We start from the raw sequence: 17,119 nt of genomic DNA, 5'->3' as shown, positions 1-17,119 counted from the left end.
TGTTTCTAAAGGTGGAACTTTGTCTGCCCTACTAAGACCACATTGTTGGCTCTGGCTTTTCTTGCTCAGCATCTTATAATTCCATCTGAATACATCATCTGCATGGCGAAGTATCTTAAGACTTCATGTCCCACCCCGCAGTATCTTTCGTCGAGTGTTCAGCTTTTTTTAGTGTTGCTTCCTCAATTTTTGACACACTTTCCAGGCGAGTTTCTGTTTTATGCTCGGTTGAACTGAATAGTTTGCCCAACCCATAGCGCCAAAGTTGAAAGCCAGGCAGCAGTTTTGCAACCGCAAATATGCAGCAAGGATATGCCAGCTGGCGGTGGGTTGTGGGTGCTGGGCGCTGGGTGGTGCGTGGCTCCAAGCGGTGAAAGTGGGAGTGACTTAACCTGAACATTAAAGTGCCTCTTGGCTGTTTTGTGGGTGAAGCAACTGACTTTGATTTCAGTCCCTCAAGGTGCGTGTGTCCCAATAATTTTCCCCTTCTGTTGCTGGGCCCTTTCCCCCCAAAAACAATTGGTGGATTTTTGTCTGCCAGGGTTGCCAGGGGTGTGGGCAAAAGGGTTGTTGTCACTCGGCGCTCCTCTCTGTTCTGTCATGGAAACAATTGAAATGGCAACCGAACGATGGCATGCCGTCGACATTTTTCAGCCATAATCAAAGTGAATAAATAACATGAAAGAACTTTTTTTTTGTCCACCTCCTCACTCGGTACTCGGTACTCCGTTAAAGGGAATATTCTCTCCTTTGCCGGAGCAGGCGACAGAGCAATTAGAAATCAAATTTTCCACGGAAGGAATGGGAATCCCGATGGTTGGGGGGACTCTGAGGGAAATTAATTAAAATATTCCGGAAAGGCAGAAAAAATTGTGGGAGGAGGGCCATAGAACAGGGCAATTAGATTTCATTTATTTCCCTCTACTTTTTATTTTTTGTATTTTTTTTTTGCCCCTTCAACCACAACAAATGTTGGCATGGTCTAGGTTAAGTTGGGTTCGGGAGAGGGAGATGAAAATCCTGTGGAAAATACTGAAAAAAGGGAAAATGAAATTAAAAAGTCGGAGGGAAAGCTATCTGGACATTAATTGGGTAAAATGTTTTCATATTTATCCCTTATTATAATGGGGGTTCAAAGTGTAAATCGCTTATCTGGAAGGTTGTGAGACTTTGGCTTGAAAAAGTCCTTAAAAGGAATCATATTTCAAGGATAAGATTAACCAAAAATTAAATTGTATAATATCTTGAATTTAAATCCTTTGTATAGAATTTAAACCATTCCATGAAAAAATACCATTAAAATCATGTCAATTGTAATTCGAGAGCAAAGCTTCGATGTGACCGTAGTTAAGCCTGTCTCTTTCCATTCGGATCCCCCATCTCTCTCACATTCTGCCCTGATTGTGACAGTTGAATTTTTCATTTTTTGTTAGCTTTTAGTTTTGATGTGCAGGGCGTTAAATTTGTCACAATGCTTTCGCTTGCTCTTTTATCCTTGTTGTCCTGCCTGTGTCTGTGCCTGTTCCTCTGCATATAGAAAATGTTATACAAATAAATTTTAATGCCCACAGAAGCATCCATCCAACCACACACCCACCCACCCACAGACACATATGCATGCACTGTGAAAAATGTTGGGGCAGAGCTGGAAAAGTTTCAAGTGCAGCGCAAAGCGCACACCTCAATTTTCCCGCCCATTTTTCCTGTCTGGGTGGTGGGGGCCAAAAATGCCATAAATTAAATTTTATAAAAAACAATTACAGAGAAGCCGGGACACGCCTCTCGCACCCGCTTTTCCGCAGCAAACCTTGACAGGTCTACATGTGCCCAGGCTGTGGTTTACACTTGTAAGCATTTTCTGCCCGAGCATATTTCATGCAGAAGGACCTAAAATACAAAAAATAAAGAATGGCAAGTGGAAAATGTATATGAAATCCTGGGACTAGGAAGCCGCATTTGCAAGTGTGTAAATTTTATTATTTCTGTGGGGTACGAGAGCCGACTTACCTTGCATTGCTTAAATTAGCACTGCCAAAAATATGTGGGGCAACAGGTCGCCGGCAGGAGCTTCCTTCTTTTGGGTGGGCCGGGATGGGTTTTACTTTCCTTTTCGGTAAATTGGCCAAAAGGGCTGCTTGGTGGCTAGGTGGTCTGGTGGAGGACTGACTACCTCCCCTACCTCCACCTCTTTCTCTTCCTTTCCATACATCATTTCCGCTTTTATGCTTTTTTATGTCCTTTTAATAGATGTCTCTGCATTGGAAGCAATTTATATTCCTTTTTTAGCCAAGGAATCTGCAAAGGAGTTGCGGCATCTGCAGGGGGGATGTAAAATGTAAGGTAGACTGGAAGTCCTTGCCTGGGTCCTGTCGGTGTCGTTATTTGCATTTTATGTATTCAAATTGTGACATTTACACACATGCAATCCCGCATACTTATACTCAGGAACATTCAACAAGACAGCAGTGGATAAATAAATAGTATAAGAAATTAATTTAATGAGGTCCTTTAGAGGATAACAAAGTATAAAAATAATTAAATAATTCCTAATATTTTTAAACAAATTTTTATAAGAAAGGGTTTTTAAAACATTTTCTATTAATCTGCCCATATCTGTGCTTATATATCCACAGAAACACTCATAGATATTCATTTGTATGTCAGGCGACTCCTCTCTTTTTCGCCAGGACCCCCTCTTCCTCCATTGCCACTCATCCTGCACGAATGAATCTAATTGCGCAAATGTGTGTTAAATTATATTTTTGCATACGCAGACAATCTGGGGGAAGGAGCCGGAAGGGTTGGAGGCACTGTGGCAGCTGGGCTCCAGCTCCCTCTGCCCCTTTGCTCCTTGGGCTGTGGCTGTAGTTGTTGCTTTGGTGGTGCCACCTAAATCTAACAGCCAGGTGTGTGTTTGCACATGTGACTTTCTCACTCGCACATCGCCCTGCCTCGCTCTGGCTCTTCAGCTCCTTGTAGATGCAGCACGAGGGTTGTCTGTGAAGTTTCAAGGGCTACCAGCATGGGTAAGTTTCCAAAAACAAAACAAAAAAATTGTTACACTTAATTATCGAATGAAATATCTTCAGGGAGCCCGCATGAAACTCGTATGATTTCGGATTCCGATCAAGAACATCTAATGAAGGCTGAGAAATGCTGGGGAAAGACAGCTGAAATAATTTAATGAAAGAAATAGTAACTAAACGTAAATAAATTTGTCACAAGAAAGTCTGGGAAATATGTAAAAATAAAAATATTTATAATCCGCCCAATTTCAAGGCCCTTGGTGTGCAACTTTTGAAATCCACCCAACATCACTCAGCACCATAATTTGAGCTGTGTTTTCGAGGGGGTTGTAGGGGAGCTGTAGCTGTTGTTGGGGAGTGATGGGTAGTGAAACGGTGGAAGGATATGGCATTCTTCGGCGGTATGTATGGGTGGTGGGCCATAATTGTCAGTAGCTTTTGTTGAATAATTGCTGCCATGCCAGATGCCAAAGCATCAGAGCAAAGCCAAGCCAGAAAACTGGGTATATGGCACATTTATGGCAATGCCAATGGCACTTTACCTGTATGGTGGTATAGATGCTCCACCGGCATCGCCAACGAAATTATTATCCTCATCATCATCGTTTTCTCCGGAAGCAAACAATGTAAAGAGCCATGGCCATGACTCTTATTTTGAGTTGGGGGCGAAATTTAATACATTTGGATTTAAAAGTCAAGACATGCGGCGTTGCCAGGGATTGGCCTTAGCTGAAAACAAAAGGGGGGCACTGGGTACTGTGTACTGGAGGCTGGAGGCTGGGAAGTGTGACCCAGGCACACAACAAATTGCGACCTACACGTTGTTTTCTACTTTACATAAATTACAAAAACAGAACCAACAGAAAACAAACTCATCGCAACACACCCACAAAGTCACCGTCCCTGTCCCCACACCGATCCAGCAACGTGCAACATTTTTATCAATTAGTTTAATCTCCTGTTCCTTGGGGGATGAGTCCTCCCCATTTTCCTCGGAATCTTATCAAGCCAGAAAGCAGTTGACAGAAGTTTTCTTTTCGCTCTCGAGTTTTTTTTTTTTTGTTTCTTGGGGTATCTTGGGGAGCTGCCACCAGAAATCGTTAAAATTGATTTTGATTTCACAAAGAAACAAGGAAGATTTCCAATCTTGTGGCAGACACTGAGAACTTCAGACAGTGGCAAATCAGGCAAATTATATTAATTTCCCACATTGTCGGATCCCATTGGCATGACACGAAAAATCTCCGTTTGAATTGGTTCTCGGTTCGAACACACGCACAAAAAATTACGCACAAAATCGATTATTTTAAAGCCTGACTAGGGGAGAACTGGAGGCCAGAAGGAAGATGTCCTCCCACTTTGCCTCACTGGTGATGTTTGGGCAGAACTTTTGGCAAACGGCAGAGACAACTGCCCCAAACAAAGCCGGAGAAAAAAAAAGATTACTTGAGTGGGGACAAATGCACAAACTCAAATTATAGGGCATCTTAAACCAAAAAAATGGCATTAGAGGTTTAAAAAAGGAAAGTAAAATGGACTACTATTTTTGTAATAGTTTAGGAAATAAAATTTTTCAAATAAAACCATTTAAACATCATTCAAAGTACAGCTTCTTATTTTATATTTTTTATATTATACCCCTTTAGAGGATTTTAAAAAAATCAATAGGCTCAAAACTTTTTTTGAAGAGTATCCTACCGAAAGCAGGAAAAAAAGAAAACAGCAAAAAGGCTGATGTCCTGCCAACGCATGGGTGTGCCGCACAGACACACAAAGGGAAAACAGACAGAGACTGAGTGGGGGACATATATATAGTTGAAAAAACACTAAAATGCTCTTATTCAAATGCAGATTATCCCTGGCCGCACCCACTCACACACACACGCACGCACACATCCTTGCTGGGAGGCTTAGGCCAAGGATTTACTTTCATTTGTGCAAGGAGTGCGTGCCTGTCTCGTACTTTTCGAAGCCCCTAGAATTAGACAAATGAAGTAGAATCTCCTATGCGGCAACGACACATTGAGACAAAATTTAAAGTGCACCCTGGCAAGCACAGGCAGCCCGGAAAGGACCCTTAAGTACCTCCTTGGCAGAGTGTTCACATAATTCGATTTATGTAGTGTAGTTGTCGGTCCCCCTTCGGTGTCCTTCAACGAACCGAACCTGAACAGAAATCTCAGTTTTGGTCATTCCAAAAATGACCAGTTGTCAACTGTTGCCTTGATTTGCAGTCTTTAAGTGTCCTGTGATTTTGGGGCTTTCCCACAAAACCCTACAATCGTCCTGGGTCGAGTGATGTTTTGCCAATTATCGATTTGACACATTTCTGAGCTGAAGGCCCCCCAAACATTTTGACATCTGCATTTCAGTTTGCTCGGCCTTGGATGTGGATGTGGCTGTGGATGTTTATCTCAAAATGGTCAATGGCGAAACAATGGCAGAATTCAATTGGTTTCTGGATTATCAAATTTTGTAGGCCACAAAGCGTTGATGAAACCGAAAACCAAATACAAAATTTTGTCACTTGCCAACTCGCCATTGACTGATTTCGAAAGCTTTGAAATGTTTGACAAGTGCAAACCGATGTTTAACTAATGAGTTGAACATGATTGAATCAATTAAAGTGGTTTCAAATATTAGAGATAGATATTATCTATTAGATGAGCACCAAATATTTTTAGTAAACGAAATTAGAGTCCTGAATAAATAATTTTGATGGGCTATAAGTATTACACTTTTAAATAGAATACCCATCGGATTATTTCGAGTGAAATATAAATTTTAACAAGGTTTCTCGAGTGCTGGTATTCAAAAAAATCTGGGAAAAATAAAACCAGAAGCCATGAAAAGATTTTAAATGGAACTACTTATTTGTATAGCAATTTTTTCTTACTAACCGATGTACTTCACTTTTTGTTCTACGATATTCTATTCAACTTTTTTGGGTCTCAGATTTCTTGTTGTGTCAACAACATTTGGCTTGAATGGAAGAGGAGCTCTTAGAGTTCCCGCCCTTCTCCGAATAGGTCGTAAATCCTATTAGATCCTCTGCAACATGTGACTGACGGCCAGTAAGGAGTTTGAATGGATATAGCTGAAGCTGCAGCATAATCGGCTTAGGATCAGTTGCCAACAATTGATGCTGTCAACGAATCTGAAGGAGGAAAGATCTGGACAGTATTACAGTCCCTGAGATCGATCTAGATTTTAGACTCTATATAGAACCTATGAAATTAAACCAATTTCCGAGTGGGATATCATCTGACAGCTATTTCGTTAAAAATCAGAATGGTAAAGAATGTGATGGTAAAGAATGGTAAAGAATCGTTAAAAATCAGAACGTGATAAAAATCACATGTACTCCATGGATATATGTCTTGCATATCATAAAAATTAAACATTCCATTTTATAATCTTGAAAAATTTAAAACCCATCAACTAACTAATAAAAAGAGACCTTAAAAAGTAATGAAATTCTAACCACAAGATTATTTCTACCATTAATTCTTATCATAGAGAATACAATCTATCTCAAGATGATCTTCACACCTTTGCATTTGGTTTCATAAAAAACAACAGAAAACCATCTGGTAGCCTATCGGGAAGGTTCCACAAACAAGAAAAACCAAAACAAAACCGTCCTAAAAAAATTTACCATAACTAGATCGCCAGATCAAGCTGATCTCGTTTATCGGAAATGACTTAACATTTTTCATGTATCGATCTAACAAGTTCCTGCCCTGTAATTTTGGACCTGGGCGATCCCATAAAAAATCAGAGAACCCGATACCCAAGACACTATTTATCAATCTGGTTATATGGGGTTGAACTCAGATCAAAGGAGATCATGAAAGATCCAAGGAGTCAGCTGACTGAGCGACTGACTTGACGACTCCCAAGAGATGTCTTTGGAGAAATCGAAGCGAAGCGAATAGGAAACTCTTTGCCGGCTGTCGGGGTCGGGTCGTTAGAGAAATCGTTAGAGACCGGCAGAGGGCCATATGGCAGGGCCTGCCTGGTTTTAGGGACCCGCCTATGACTTCGGGTTATGCCATATGCTGCACTCTTTTTTCGGTAATTATCCTTTACACATACTCTCCTTTAAGGACTACACTGGGAAAATTGTCTGAAAAGAAAAACAACTTTAAGAAGAAATAAATCATTTACAAAAATTACAGACAATTGTAAGAGATTATTTATACCATTCTTCATTACATATAGCCATTATATGGGTAAGTTAAGACCCACTTTATCAATCAAAAATATTTCTTTCAGTGTCCACACTTTCCTAACCCAAAATTAGTTTCAGTTTTTTCAGTTTTCGGGTCTTGTTGCACAGACCAAAGCGACTGCCGCAAAACTGCACTGGTCGGGAGTTTGGTGTATCTCATGGATGCAACCGCAGCTAATGCGCTTATGTACGCTCAATAAGATGCTGACAGCCGTGTTTTTGGGGGCCGTCAAGGTGAAGGGCGTGCCCGAGAAGACCCACAGACTGCAGACTACAGACCATGTCTGGAAAAGGTTTTCCTTGTACTCACAAACTCATAAAACTTGCACCGGCTTGGCGGGCATTTCCCCCCCCCCCCCATCCAATGTGTGTGTTTTTTTTCAAACGCTGGCTGTCTGGTTGCCTGGTTATATCTTTAGCATAATCTGCATATGTCTCCTAGTGCAGGCACTAAATCTAACGCCCTCGAATCTAGAGCACTTAGCGCCAGCTGCCGTCACATCGAGAGTTTCAAGGATGCTAGCGTTGTGTAGTTAGAGGAGTTTTTCTTCCACCAAAGTCCCTTGTATTTTAATACTTTTGGTGTCATTTATCATGACCTTCGGCCGCTCTAAAAATAGTCGCTCTAGTTGGTCATGATGAAGAGCCCCGGGTTCTTGGAGTGGGAATAAGTAAATAAGAAGGGCTATAGAGATAATGCGATCGGTGATGATGTACACGAAGTACTTGGGCTCTGTCAAAGTAATCAGCTAGCTGAAAGTTTGATGATCTTGAGGGAGGTCGGAATGCCCTGACTCCATGCTGAGAATGATAAATACAAAGTATTATTTATTATTCAAAAAATATAAATGCTCTCGCCAGACTGAAATAAAATGAGACATTTTTGAGAAGCGACAAGTGCTGATAATTTTCTTCAAACATAATTATTTCTTCAAAAGCATTTTAAAATATTTATTTTCCAACATCTGAAAATGCAAAGGACCTAATTCCGCTAATAAATGTAAAAATGAGAGTTCCCTAATTTTCATGCTAATTTAAGCAAATTTTTTTCTTTGCCAACTCCCATCCTTTATCACTTTCTTTTCAAGAAGCTGCCTTGATTTAATTATTTTATTGAAATTTCAATTTTCGTATATCATTAGCATAGTTTTCCTCTTCTGCTCACGCTCCTCGTCTGTTTTTCTCTTTTTTTTATTTGAAATTCAACGAATTAATTTTGTTGTTCTCGCAAACTCAAAAAAAAGAAAAAAAAAATCCAAAAGCGAAAAATCTGCGCACTTTTCCAATCGCCCGCTGACTTACTAACTTAACCAGAGAGCCAGGCATCCAGCTACCTCTCCTTATTTTAGCAATCCCCCCAGTGACGCCCCTGGTTTCACCTCTTAGCCCTGCCCTGCCACTTGCCCTGACTTTTTGCGTACAAGTGAATTTTAATTTAATTTCCCTACAACTAGACGTTGAGCTAGACGTGAGCTGAGCGAACAAGCGTTCCTCCCACCGAGAGCCACCCATCCCCACCAATTTTCCTCAGGATCCTCTGTGAAAAAACAGTCGTGGGTAGAATATTAGTAACAGTCTTTAGTGCTTAAATGAAGATTAAAGCTTTTGATCCATTATGTCGAAGTTCTTAGTTTTATATAATTTAGACCTTAAATGTTCAAGCTAAAATACTTCAAAAACTTTCTTTATAGTTAACCCCCACTGTGGCCAGGCCATAGACATAGCTCTGCTCTCCAGATCCTGGTGCTTTAATTGTGTATGGCATGACAGCGCACAAAATGGCGTCGAGAGTTGCACGTCATCAGGCGGGAATGCCACTCCTCCTCCGCCTCTCGTCGGCCCCCTTTAAGGCATCATGCCCCCATCACCACCTTCTATACTCCCTATTCTGTGTGCGATTTTCGTATTTAGTTAAACAAAATTAAAACGTGATTTGTTTTCTTGTTTTTCGCCTGGCACTTGCCCTGCTCCCGAAACTCCCATCCCTTCCAGGATGTTTGCACATTTTTGGCATTCCTCGAGTGAACTGCGACGAATGTTGTCTCAGGGCCGGCCTTCTTCATTAGGTTGCAGTATTTGGCGGGCTTTAAGCGTTTTAAATTCAATACGCGCCTCCTTCGGCCTGCCATCGCTTCAATAGAAAATTTATTGCATTTACAAGTCGATTTATTATGCAGGCACCGAGGAGGGTTGAGCTGGAATATAGGAAAGCTGTTTCTCATCAAAACTGTCTTTTGGTTTTGGTTTTTTTTTCCCTCTATTTTTGTAGTTTTGTACTTCACTGCTGCTGTTGCTGCCATTTTCCAATCTGCACTTTCATTTGAAACGCTGCTGACAATTTCCATTTGGCGACTCCCAGCCAGCTGTCTCCCTCTGGGCGGCTAGTTCGCTCTCTTTCCCACAGCGAACCGCAGCTGGTAACCAACTGACGTACAGATTTGATTTGAAATGTTCAAATTACCAACATTATAAAAGATGAACAGCTCTGGGACAGTCAACTAGCTAGACCAGGGAGACCCCTACTACTGCCTCCCAATTACCGCCCACTTTTCTTGCTTTCAACGGTATTTATTGAGTGGGGAGTTTCTACAATTTTCATAGGGGGTTTTCAAAATATTGATCAGATTTTAAACATAGGAGTTTTACATTTCAAAAAATGTATAGATGAAAAAGTAGTAAAAAAAACAATTTTTGAGCCATTCTGTTCACTTCTATTATAATTTATTTATTTATTTTATTTCTTTAATAGCCTATGATACTTAAAAGTAAGATATTCCCTTCCTTAGTCACTATTACTGCCATTTTCCTACTCTATTAGACTCCCCACCTTTGTGGTTTTCGCCAAGCACCCTACTTCCCAGCTCCTGCCCACCCAACCATCTCTCTGTATGTCAATCTATCTGCAGATATAGCCAGATATACATATATCTTATATATATATGGTATTTTGTATAACCCGACTGTGGATGTGTGTTTTAAACGCATCAAATGCTTGCGTGTGATTAGTTTGCATACAACTTGACAGAGACAGAGTCAGAGACGGGCAGGAAGACAAGGAGCTGAAGGAGCTCTACTGAAGCTGATGATGATGGTGCACCATGTGAACGGTGGTGGAAATGCTGGTGGTATTGCTCCTGCTGGTGGCGGTGTTGCAACTCCTGTCGAGTGGGTGGCTGCGATTTGGTTTTGGCCCTGTTGCCAAGGATGAAGAATCCCTTTGTTGACAAGTTCTGCATGGCATCATTCATTCGCGTTCTGTCATTTGGCGTAGCTTAATTTCGCGGTTTTAACGCGCTTTCAGTCCTCCATCATTCAACTCCCGCCTCTGGAAAGGGAGCTTCAAAGTCCTTCGGGAACATCTCTCCTCGTAAACCACAACAAAATGAGCATTTTTGAGGTACTACTTGTACAATGGAACCTGATTTATTTTGGAACAAACAAATTCCTTGACTTCAAAATCGAATTTGGCTGAAATTGCACCGCATTGGCATAATTACCATGACACTTAGCATCAGTCATTCTGATTAGTATTGTCATAGGTTTGGTTAGTTTGCAGCTCGGTTAGTTAGCTAGTTAGTTAGCCTGGAAAAATGGGACAAATTGCCTGTAATTTTGAACTGGGCCAACTGCTAACTAACCATGGTCCAGAGCGATTGCCAATGGCAAACAACACTCAACGGTAGTGGGCTGCAACTAGTGTCGAAAAATTGCGGCTAATGAGCATTTGAAATACGCACATTTGTGACTATAACCCGGGCACTGTAGGCCAGGTCCAAAGTTACCCTATTTTCCTACATACTGCCAGGCCCGACTCCCCCCACCCGACTGGCAACCGTTAACAGCTCCTGGCAACTTGTTAACAAGCTGGCACCCGCAACAAGCTCTCGGTACCAAAGGGGCTCGGAAAATCGGAGGAAAATCACAGGGAAATGGTGTAGGGTGGAACGGGAGGGTGGAGGACTGGGCCAGGAGGCTACAGCTGCTGGCTGTGTGTTGACAATTAAGCCGGTTAATATGATTGCCACTTGATGTGCTGATGCTGAATGTTCGCTGCTGGCTGCCAACTGATGATGGCTCCTGATGAGGATGAGGATTGCGATTCTGGCATGATGTCCTTCCTCCCATTTTGCCAACGAAATGAGCGAAAGCGTTAGGGCCCTAAAATGAAAGCCAAAAACGATACCCTAAGTGGTGATATAGTTTCCGGGGGACTATTTTGTAACAATTATAGAGGTTCTTATAAAGAATGTAAAAGCCTGGATATCCTTTAAGAAAGAAAGGACAGTTCTAGCCAATAGTTAACTGGGTATTTTATATCACCCTTTAAAAATAAGTGCATTCAACTTTCGTGTTCCAGCCAGGTATGATTTTGTGATAGATTCCTGCCCTCTCGCCTTTTACACCCACATTCTCTAATGCGAACTTTGCGCGCAATTTGTTGCCGCTGACAGCTGTGAGAAAGGGAGAATTTGTTCCTGTTTCTCGTTTCTCATTCCTCATTTCTCTATCTCGCTGTTGTTATTGTTGTCCTGGGCTGCCTCTGTCTCTGGCCCTGGATTCAGGCCAGGATGTCAACGGCAAATGCAACTGCAACTGCTGACATTCCCATTGTCCTGGAGACCTGAAAAGATAGAGTCAGAGAGCGAGACAGGGACGAGAGAGATGGCGATAGTGGTGGGTGGGGATAGTGGGTGGGTGGGTCCATGAGTGTGTCACAAAATGCTAACGACATTTTGTTATTTACTTATTGCATTCATTTAGCTTGAAGATGCCCCCACCCACACACTTTTCATTCAATGTCTCCTACAGGACACTTTAAAAAATGATTCAAAATTTCAAGTGTTTCAATAGGGAGTCTATATCTATAGAGCAAAAATACTTCCAAAGTATTAAATAATCTGTTACCTTGCTTTAAGTTTGAATCCCATTTGCTTTTGACCCTCTGCTTTTGTCTCAGTGCAAACGTCTTTTGCACATTTTTAATCTGGCTGCCTTTTGTATTGCACTTAACTTGGCTTGCAGTCTTCGCCCGTTTTCATTCTAAGGCTCTTCCCCCGCTCCACCGCACTCCACTGAAGAATGGAGAACCCGCTTCAACCCAGCCCCTTAGAATTTAGCCAGGAACAATGGGCCTCACATAATGGGGCAAATTGAATTTGAATTGCTTGGTTGGCTTGGTTAACATTCTAAGCGCACTCACACACTTGGAAAGGGACAGATAGAGGGCAATAGAAAGAGACGGAGACGGGGCCATGGGACCAGGGACCAGCGACTGAACGTGTGCAGGCTGGCCACATTTCAGATTCTCAATAATGCTTATTGTCAGGGAATTGAATGCGAAAACAATGCCATGTCCCAGAGACCTCTTCTCTTGTGTCCTGCCATTGTGCGTGGCTCGGTAAATATTATTCTTCTTTAAAAATTGTCCAATGCTCAAGGATACAAGCGACAATAAGACAAGAAAAGGGAGATTTCAAAAAAAATATAAAAACGATAATGTAGGAAAGGTTATGACAAGCACAAACCATTTCTACCAAACAAGATAAATGAGAAAAAATTAGAGGCACTGGCAGAGGATTGCTGGTAGAAATCAATTGAAGTCGAGTAGAAAATCAACAGCGTATTATTTTCCCTCGGCCATTCTCGAACCTTTTGTGCCTTGTGGCAAATGACAAAGGAGCAATTATGAGGAGCACCCTGAAATAGAGAAGTATAAGGAGCCTTGAGAGTCACGGCTAGGATTGGGACTCTTAATGGAGGAGCAGCGAAATTCAAGGAAAATGCTTAGAAATCAAGCCTGTGAATTGTGATGGAATTTCAAACAAAATCGTGATTAGCAATTGGCAAGGTGTCTCAGAATTGTGAGGTATGTATTTTTTATGAAGGTTCAGGTAAGTGCTTAAGGATAAGGAAAAGAAAAGATGGATTTTTGTTTTCTTGAGGGTGTGAGACCACACAATAGGTTCATCATCGATTGCAGTTAATGATTTTATAGTTTGAAACTTAATTTTTATATAAATGTCTTAGAAAAAGAACAGAACTTCAAAGTAAATTTGGCCAAAAAGTATCCAGGACTCATCTGCTTAAAAAGTAACAAAGTACCTTGAAAAAATCAATTCATAATTAAACCGAACCATCTGCATAGTAACAAAAAATTCTTAAAATTCTTAAAAAGAAAAATCCATTTTCTTAAGAGTTCCCCCTCTCCGAAGACCAGAGGACTCTACAATTGTCTTTGAGAAAATCTTCTCAGCAAAAAGGCAACCGGAAATCCCTTTTCTAGCCGCAAAATTAATCTTTCCTTATTAATCTCCCACGACTTGACCTCAAGACCGCAGGATACCTTTCCGATCCCATTAGAGAGTAATTCATTTGCCTCGGCCGACCTACCTCCTCAATGGGTTAATCTCATCCAAATGCAATTGCCTGCTTAACATATGTATGGCCAGACCGCAAAGCCAGGATCCAGTGCCGTCCCAAAAACCTTGACAAGGACCATATCCGTTGCTGACTGTCATGGCCGATTGAGCAAACAGCTAAACCGAAATGCTAATCCTTTTTCCAATTTTTTTTTCCTATTCTGGGCCTGCATTTGTGCAGCTGTTGCTACAAGAATTACTTTTTTTTGTGTGTTGCTCGTTCGAAACGAACAAATCCACTGATCCACTTTGCGTACAGTAGCAAGCCGCCTCCGTTGTTTTGACAAAATGTTTTTGTCGAGTGCCATTGACTTTGGGTAGCGGTCCGGTGGTAGGTGCAACTGCCCCTGCCACTGCCCCTGCCACTGTCACTGCCACTGCAGCACCCGCATTTTAACATTTTACCTGCCACCGTGCGGACAAATGATGATGACAACTTCCGCTTCTGGCTAAAACCCTCAACACCATCCCGGCCTGCACATATTTTAATTTTCGAAACAATTCAGCAAAACAAAATACGAGAAAATCAAGGAGACACTGTTTGCCAGCCAGCCAGCTAGCCAGCCAGCACCAAAGTCGAACGGAATACGCTGAGAGTTGTCCGGCCAAGTTAAGAGGATTATGTCCTGCCGGAATGCGAATGTGGCTGCCAGTGTGTCGGTCTCGGTTTGAGGGGTTCCAGGGTTGTGGGGGTGGATGGTCGGAGGGAAATGGTAAAACTCGCAATTTTTATGAATATGGAAAAGCCGCTTTAGACAGCAGAGAAAATAATAACAAACTAACCGACTTCAAACAAAAACATGCCAGAGTGGAACAAAAAAAATAAAGGAAACAAAGTCCATGGAGTTGGAAAAGGGGAAAATGTTATTAGTGCTGAGCAATGATTACATAACCGAAAACCAATTTGAAAGGAGACTATACCAATTGAAAGTAAGACTGGTTTAGAGCTTAGTCACTTACACAAGAGAGGTTTGTGATGTAAGTATACTTTTTCCAAAAGGATGCATTTCAAAAGCAGTCAATGCATAAACCCTTTAATGTACGATATTTGTCCTGACTAACGAGAAACCCAATGATTCAATATATCATTCTTAGGGAAACTTATTCCAACTTATGAATATTTACCAGAATCTTTCTCTGCTCTCCTTGTCCCACTTTCTGGAATGCAATATCCAAAGTTGTCGTATTCCCCCTGCATTAATTAGTTTCGCTCGTTGCCAATTTGTCACAGAGTCCGATGTCAATGCTCTGGCGATATGAGGGCGAGATCTTGAACTCCCACCCGCACCCGCACCAACTCCCACGACCGACTCCCATCGGGTGTCTTAAAGTCTTAGCAAGGGGGGACTTTAAGTTTTGGCGCCCATAAATATGCCATAAAACTATTTGAACGCTCGACTAGATAAAGGGGGCGGACAGCCGGCGAGCAAGTGTAGCGAACAACCAAAACAACCACCAGACAACTGGGACTTCTGGGACTACTGAATAGTACTACCGACTGTATACTCCCGCCCCTCTCTCCCTGCTGGCCCATAACAAAGTTAATAATAATAAAGCTGAGGCGGAGAAGTCAGGGGCACGCCCCACAGTGGTTGCTCCCATAGGCCAAAAATAAAAAAATTGATAACGACAAAAATAATCGAAAAGTAAACAAATCGCCTCTAAAATGTCCAAGCTTCTTCATGACAAACCCGATTTGTCTAAAAATCTAACTGGATTTTCTAAAAAATGATTTGAAGATGCTCATTTGTAAAGCGCGGCTGCGCGCATCACGAATATTTCACAACTATACCGCACTTTGAAGTGGTCAGATCATTATTTACGTGTTCAAATTCAAATTATTTGTAATGGATTTTGAAGTTGAAGGTATTTTCTATAAAATGAGATATAATTTGATATATTTATAATAATTATTGTTATTATTATATTACTATGAACTAATGCATGTTTTTTTCCTATATTTTGAACGTATTTTTCATGTTTAGCTGAAGTTTTAGTAGTGATCCCACAAAATTCTACAATTCGTTTATATACCAATGTGTTTGTCGGTCTCCAAGGGTAACAAATGTGCAAAAATTTTTTGCCAAAATTTGCCTATGTGTCTAATATCGTAAAAATACTAACACCATCTTAACATGAAAGTTGGGTAATTTCCGTTTTTTCAGTTATATGGCAGCTATAGATATAGTCGGCTGATCCTTATGAAATTTGGCATGTTGAATTATTTTCCCAAGAAGAGCATTCGTACCAAATCAGAATTCTCTAGCTTTAAAAACACCGAAGTAATATCATTTCCGATCAATCAGTTATATGGCAGCTATAAGATATAGTCGGCTGATCCTTATGAAATTTGGTAGGTCGTGTTATTTTGTCAAATATAGCATTCTTACAAAAATGCAACTCTCTAACTGTAAAAACACCCAAGTTATTGCATTTTCGATCAATCAGTTATATGGCAGCTATATGATATAGTTGCCCGATCTGGCTGATTTTAATATATTATTTTAGAATAAAAATATAAATATTTTGTGCCAAGTTTCCAGTCCCTACCTCAACTAGAAGTATTTTTGGCCGCTCTCTTCATACAAGCCGGACCACTGTGCGCCCCAGACAGAGTCCCCGCCAAATACGATTACAATTTGTTACACTTACGCAGCACAAAAGTCGTCAGCCACCCCAGCCAGATACCCGGGAACAGTCCATCTCCTTCGAGGAGATGGGACGCCAAACAGTCGCCAGTTGTTTCGTCTTCGTCTTGTGGTTACACAAATCTCCAGACTGGCATCACAACCCAAAGCAGAACCATCAGCAGCAACCTGACCAAAGAAATGCCCAAACGAATGTCCGCATAAATCAGAGCATAGTTTGAATCGAGGGGGAAAAAGGGGGAAGCCCAAGGGGATGTTTCCCTCTAATCAAAATCAAAGTAAAGGGGAAGGATACACTGTGAATAATTATATATTTTTATATATAGCATATCTATTTTTTCAGGAATTTTAACAGGAAGATTATTAGAGAAAATAGTGACTCTTTCATAGTCTTTGTAGTTTGTAGTTATTTTATATTTTATATATTTTTTAAACACTTAAATTTAAACATCTGTATATATTTTACAGTGTATACATATTGTTGGAAAGTGGATTCACCAAGGAAAACTTGTAATATCCGAAAGGGGAAACACACTCCCTAAATGAGTAACACACACACTCTCCTCAACGATCAGCCGATACCAATTAATTTATCAAAGTCAGTGCAGCCGAAGAAGAACAGTCTTCGAGACAAGGCCACTGGGAATTAAACGACAATGAACGATCCCCATTCATTGGGTTATTAATACAGCACACTCCGGAGAAGATCATTTGGGAATCGATTCCGGAAGCGGCTGCAGTTGCTCTCAACATTTCTTTTCTTTCCATTCTTCCCTTTCAGGTAAACACTCA

The sequence above is a fragment of the Drosophila bipectinata genome, chromosome 3L, assembly GCF_030179905.1.
Source record: "Drosophila bipectinata strain 14024-0381.07 chromosome 3L, DbipHiC1v2, whole genome shotgun sequence".
Lineage (NCBI taxonomy): Eukaryota > Metazoa > Arthropoda > Insecta > Diptera > Drosophilidae > Drosophila > Drosophila bipectinata.
Note: the sequence above shows the minus strand (reverse complement) of the source record.